This window comes from Triticum dicoccoides, chromosome 5A, assembly GCF_002162155.2.
Source record: "Triticum dicoccoides isolate Atlit2015 ecotype Zavitan chromosome 5A, WEW_v2.0, whole genome shotgun sequence".
In the NCBI taxonomy this organism is placed as follows: domain Eukaryota; kingdom Viridiplantae; phylum Streptophyta; class Magnoliopsida; order Poales; family Poaceae; genus Triticum; species Triticum dicoccoides.
Window position 1 is genome coordinate 147,407,984 of NC_041388.1, and position 5,486 is coordinate 147,413,469.

The 5,486-nt window shown below is 43.2% G+C and overlaps 1 long non-coding RNA gene across 1 annotated transcript; it reads left to right on the plus strand.

Moving 5' to 3' along the window:
* The first annotated feature begins 1,888 nt into the window (after positions 1–1,888).
* On the plus strand, positions 1,889–4,932 carry LOC119297107. The gene is made up of 6 exons (XR_005145529.1): positions 1,889–1,912; positions 1,989–2,275; positions 2,621–2,755; positions 2,907–3,030; positions 3,511–3,624; positions 4,639–4,932. It is a non-coding gene; the product is annotated as an uncharacterized LOC119297107 (long non-coding RNA).
* The last annotated feature ends 554 nt before the right edge of the window (positions 4,933–5,486 follow it).

Below are 5,486 nucleotides of genomic sequence, written 5' to 3' on the forward strand. Positions count from 1 at the left end.
TACTTTCTTTTGTTTCTTTTCTGTACAAGGCTAACCGTACAAGGCGCACACCCCTTCTCCGCGTTGGGCCGGCCCATACTCTTTTTCTGTTTATTAAAATAGCAAAAAAACGCACGAACGTAATCATGATTCGAAGTCGCGATCGCTTCGTTTGCTGTTCAACGCTATAACCAAGAAGGCACTCACCCTTGACATGTTTACTTGAAGCTTTTTCTATCTTTTCATCTTTCGTTGTCTATTTTTCTTTTTCCTTTTTGCTGAAACCGTTTTTGTTATTTTTTTCTTCTATTTTTTATCATTTCCATTTTTACTTTTTCTGCTAATGATTTTTCGAAAATACATGAATTTTTGTTTCCAATTCATGAATTTTTTCTTAAATTAGATTTTTTTCTTCAAATTCCATGAACTTCTTTTCAAATTTGATGAACATATTTTCAAATTTGATGAGCTTTTTTCAAAATCCATGAACTTTTTTCATATTTGTGAACTTTTTTAAAATTCGATGTACTTTTTTTCAAATCAATGAACTTTTATTACTTTCTTTTGTTTCTTTTGTGCTAAATGCGTGAACATTTTCTTCAAATTCGTGATTTTTTATTCAAAATTGATAAACTTTTCTTCAAGATCGATAAACTTGTTTTTAAATTTGATGAACTTATTTTCAGATTCGATGAACTTTTTTGGATTTGATGAACTTTTTTCAAAATCGATGAACTTATTTTTTCAAACTTGATGAACTTTTCTCAAATTTGATTAACTTTTTCATGAACTCTTTTTGAAATCTGTGAACTTTCCTTTTTTTTAAAGAAAATCATATTTATCCAAATTGACTTTCCTTTTTTTAAGAAAATCATGTTTATCCAAATTCTTGTGAATTAATTCCAAAAATAGAATTGATACACAAATAGCGCGGCTACTGTTATTCTTATAATGTTCACGGTGAATTAAATCACCAGTATGTGGATAGTCCAGTGGTTCGCAAGATGCATAGAGTAATATAGCGTGCGGGTTCGATTCCTCGCTCAGCTTCTTTTTCGAGCGTTTTGGTTGTGAGCAGCGAGCGCTTCGGTTTTTGCCACGTCATGGGCCGGCCCATATTAGGAAGAGCGTGGGCGCCAGAAACTCCACCCCGCGCTGAAGGCGCCGGTTAGGAGCTCCCCTCCTACTCAACGCTTTAAGCGCCTGTTGGCGCTGCCGGCGCTCGCAGCACGGCGTAACGGGCCGGCCCAGCAATCTGCTAAAAAATCCAACGCGATGAAAAAATGAGTTAGAGATTAAATTTTTTTCCATTGAACATACAAAGGATGAAGGGGGTGCTAGGCAGGCTCGTGCCGTCCACGTGTCGCTATGAATAGTGCACAGCAAACGCATCGAGCGAGAAAAAGATTAGGATTGGGGCCTCTCTCTCCCGTGAAAATATCTTCTCTTTCCCTCATCCCACTACTCTTTTCCGTGCCGCCGCCACCCCCTTCCTCTCGGCCGCAGCCTCCTCTCCTCCACCTCCACCACCTCCTCCTCCCCTGCCTCTCTTCCGCCCGTGTCTCCTCACCCCCTCCCTCTGCCTCCATGCTCAAAAGGAGGAGCCGTGGTCGCTGCCGTTGTGCCTCTACATCGTCCTCACACGCCGTCATCCTCGCCATTCTGCCGGTGGAGAGCTCCTCCATGATGGCATCCACCGGATCTCGCCAGCCCAGATCCACACGCCTCCTCCTTCCTCGGCAGCTCATGGAGCCCCATGATGCGCCAACGATGCGTGACTACACTCGGCCGTGCTTCCCGCCGCTCCCAGTCACCAGGCGTCGTCCCGCCGACGCGGCCCACCGCACGCTGCCACCAGCGTGGCGGTAGAGGCGCAGCTTGGGCTCGGGGACCCTGCCGGCGTGGGTGCGCCGGCGCCAGCTTCGTCTCCATGGTATTCTCTCTTCTCCAATCCCCTCTTTCAATTCTCTCTCCTTCTCTTTCTTATGTACTCTCTCCCTGATAAACAGAGAGGGCCGAATCAGGACGGATCCAAGTTGCCGACGTCTTTGCTGCCATGGACGAGCCCTCACCCAGCGACCAAGGAAGGCAGGAGAAATCCCTCCTCCTTGCATTGTTGCATCACTGCATCCCCACGGTAGTCCAGGAGGAGCTCAACTGCCTGCTTTGAGAAGAAGAGATGGCAGGAGGATGAGGCATGGGCTTGACAAGAAGTGGGTTGGAGCAAGAAGTAGAGCAGACAATGCCCCTCTCTTAATTGGCATCTGCACAGCCAAATCAAGGACCTAAGCTCCTGGTAAGATCCTCTTTCATTTGTTTTCTTTTCCTTCCATGCCTGCATATCTCTAACTTTTATTAGTTTACCCTTCTAATTTGTGTGATTAATTTGTTGGTTATATTGTTGTTACTAGCTCCTGATTTGGGTGATGAACAAATGATTTAGATTTTGTGTGTAAATCTGAGACGCTACATTGGTTTGGAAGTGAATTTGTAACCTTTTGTTTAATTTAATGGCATGCTAAAGCTGATGCAGATGTCCTGTATTTGCTAATGTTGTCCATAGGAACGGCCCTCCTATGCCCTGCTCCTCTCGCATTGGCGCAAATTCGGCTCCTCACCGCCTCTGTCTTCATGTGTGCAGCGACGACCCCGGGAGGAGCTCGAGCCGCAGAGGTGGTCCATGGTGTCGTCGCCGTCATCCTCGGCAGGAGAAGCGTGGGCTGCAGAGATGGTGGGATCCGTCCGATCCTTGCGCTGCCGTCCGTCCACCCTCGAGGTTCGTCCCTGCATCCTCACCTCCATCCTCTCTCACCGTCATGTACGCCCTCGTGGCCGAACGAGGCGACGTGGAAGCTGTGGTAGCGCAATGACATCTTTCCTTGTTTTTGTACTTGTTGAAACAATCAATGGCCTCTTTTTCCCTGCAGGATAATGTGTTTGTTCAGCTGATCTGTATAGTTTCAATACCGGGTTGTTAAGGAGAATGCAGATGATGCATATTCCACGAGTTGCAGACCCCCCAACAGCAAATTCAGTCCTACGTTTTTTATGGTACATATTAATATTTTACCGTGTCCTTATACTGCTTTGGTCAATCCAAATTGGGTTGGAAAGTCTGTTTTAATTTGGTGTTACCTGTAAATCATTTTATATGCTATCTACTCTTCATGATTGAAGTGTAAGTTTTTCTCCATAATTGACTAGAATGAAAGAGGCTTGATTCACATAATACCTAATAGAAGATCACTTTACTTTAGTTATGCAAATTCCTGGAGGTTGTTCCATGGTCGTCATGAGTAGCAGCTACTGATATTGCCGCTTTCACGTCCGCGTCGGCCCCGGGCAAAGCTGCAACCTTCTCTTCCCCCTCCCCCTAATTCTCCTTATTTCTTCATACATTTGGTTATATTCTATTTACATCCCAAAGGTTTACAATTAACTGTACTACTGTGTTATTTCATTAGTAGTCAAGAGAAGTATGTAGTGTGATACTTAGTGTCGTATTCATTGAATTTTTTTGATCATTCAAAGGTTACACAGAGATGGTTGGCTCCGTCCTGCTCCGGCGATGGCTTCCATCCACCCGATGAACAGGACTACATGGGAGATGTATGACGACCTAGCAAACTCCCGTCTGGTCAGCAGGTACAATGCTCACCTTTGCTCGATTTGTGACTTTGGGAGGAATTGGAGATAGGAGATGCGGAGAGAGGTTGCTGGATGGCGATGTAGGCGTATTAGCGCCAACTCAAATGCCTGCAACTTGTGATGAGTGGTGTCGTTTATTTACCTGTGATGTATTAATATCTCTAGAATCTTGGGAAGAAGCTATTCACCATGCGGGTTTTAATTCTATGTCATATTTCATTTAATTTTGCTCAAGTTCGCAGCCTCTCTGTTAGGCACTTTCAGTTTGTAACTCGAAGCATCTCATTTTTCTGGTATTTGCATGTTCAGGTCAAGATGTACATTCTGGCTGGGCCAAATAGCCAGTCCACTGTATATAGTTGCTTCATACTGTCTAAAACTGTTTAGCTGATAAGAACATTTAAGCAAGTTGTGTTTTGTACCATACTGCATTGAAATTTTCATCGAGAAATATTTCAAGACTTCACAGTTATTTCAATCTACCTTCACAAAGTAGAGTAAATGAGAAATTTATTCTATTGGTTACAAATCAGTGTGACTTCTGGTACTTCAAAGTTTAAAGCAGTATACAGTATGCAATGGTCTGTGGAGTGTAATTGCTGAAATTTCTCAGTACTCCCTTCTGTATTTTGCTTTTTCTTGAGTAAGGCCGTACCAAATTATGGTTCAAACTTATGTGTATTCACAAATTGGATGTTGGCCTAACAGAGGTCAAAATGTAAAATAGTCAGGGGGTCTGCTCTCTGCCTCGTGTTGATGCAACGTGCTTGTTGAAATTTAATTCTGTAAAAGAGAAATACTGATATAACACAATGATCAATGTGGAGTAGGATGGTTATAGAGTTCTTCCTCGGTTTTCATTGAGCAAAGATTGGACATGTTTGACTCTTCTGTTGCCATAATTACCTCACTAGGTTTGGAGAAATTTATGATCACCATGCACATCCCCATTACTTCCACTTATGATTTTGTATCTATATGTAAAGTCATTTGTCCTGAAATTCTGTGCAGAAGTATTCTGATACTTTTCCTTATGGCCCGGTGGCAGCCAATGAGGGTTCCCCATCCGATGCTTGGTGCGGAGAAGGGGCCGTTCTCCTCTCATGCGAGCAGCCCAAGTGCTGCCTGATCCTTCCGTCCAAGATGGAGGTGGTGAACATCGATGTGGCGACGCCTGATGCGTACATGAGGTCGCTATGTGTTGTGTCTGATGTAATTTGGAACTCCGGAATTTTCATGGCTGAATGTTTGTCTTTGTGCTTGAATTCATTTGTGTTTGATGTACTATGAATTAATGATTAGCTTTCCGATTGACTTGGTTGTGTCTTTTGTCCGAATCAATTGAGAAAAAACTGAATATATAGCTGAATGTGGTGGTTTCACACATTCTGAACGAAGCTCGCAATGAGTATACCTTGCTTCTGAAATCATGAGCTTATTTATTCTATGAAAAAGAGATAAAGTTGTGGTATAGTTTGCTCAGCAGTGTGTGCAGCAGTATAGATTGAGCAAGGCACAATCTGAGAAGTAGAGCACAAAACTAGAAACAATGTGTGCATCACGTGTATGTTTGCTCAACAATGTGAGAGTATAAGAATATGCAGTACAGTTTGCTCAAAAATATGTGCATCAGTGCAGATCGAGCAAGGCACAATATGAGAAGTAGAACTCAATATCATATACAGTACTTCTGAATAGCAGTACATCAACAATCAGGAGGAGCTACAAAATTCACACTGAATCAATGAGTGACGAAGCTACAACTTCAGACAAATATTTACACGAAAAGTTGTAGCCAAAAACACTATGGGCCTGTTTGGTTTGCAGCATAAGCTTGCCACGCCTAACCTTAGTCGTGC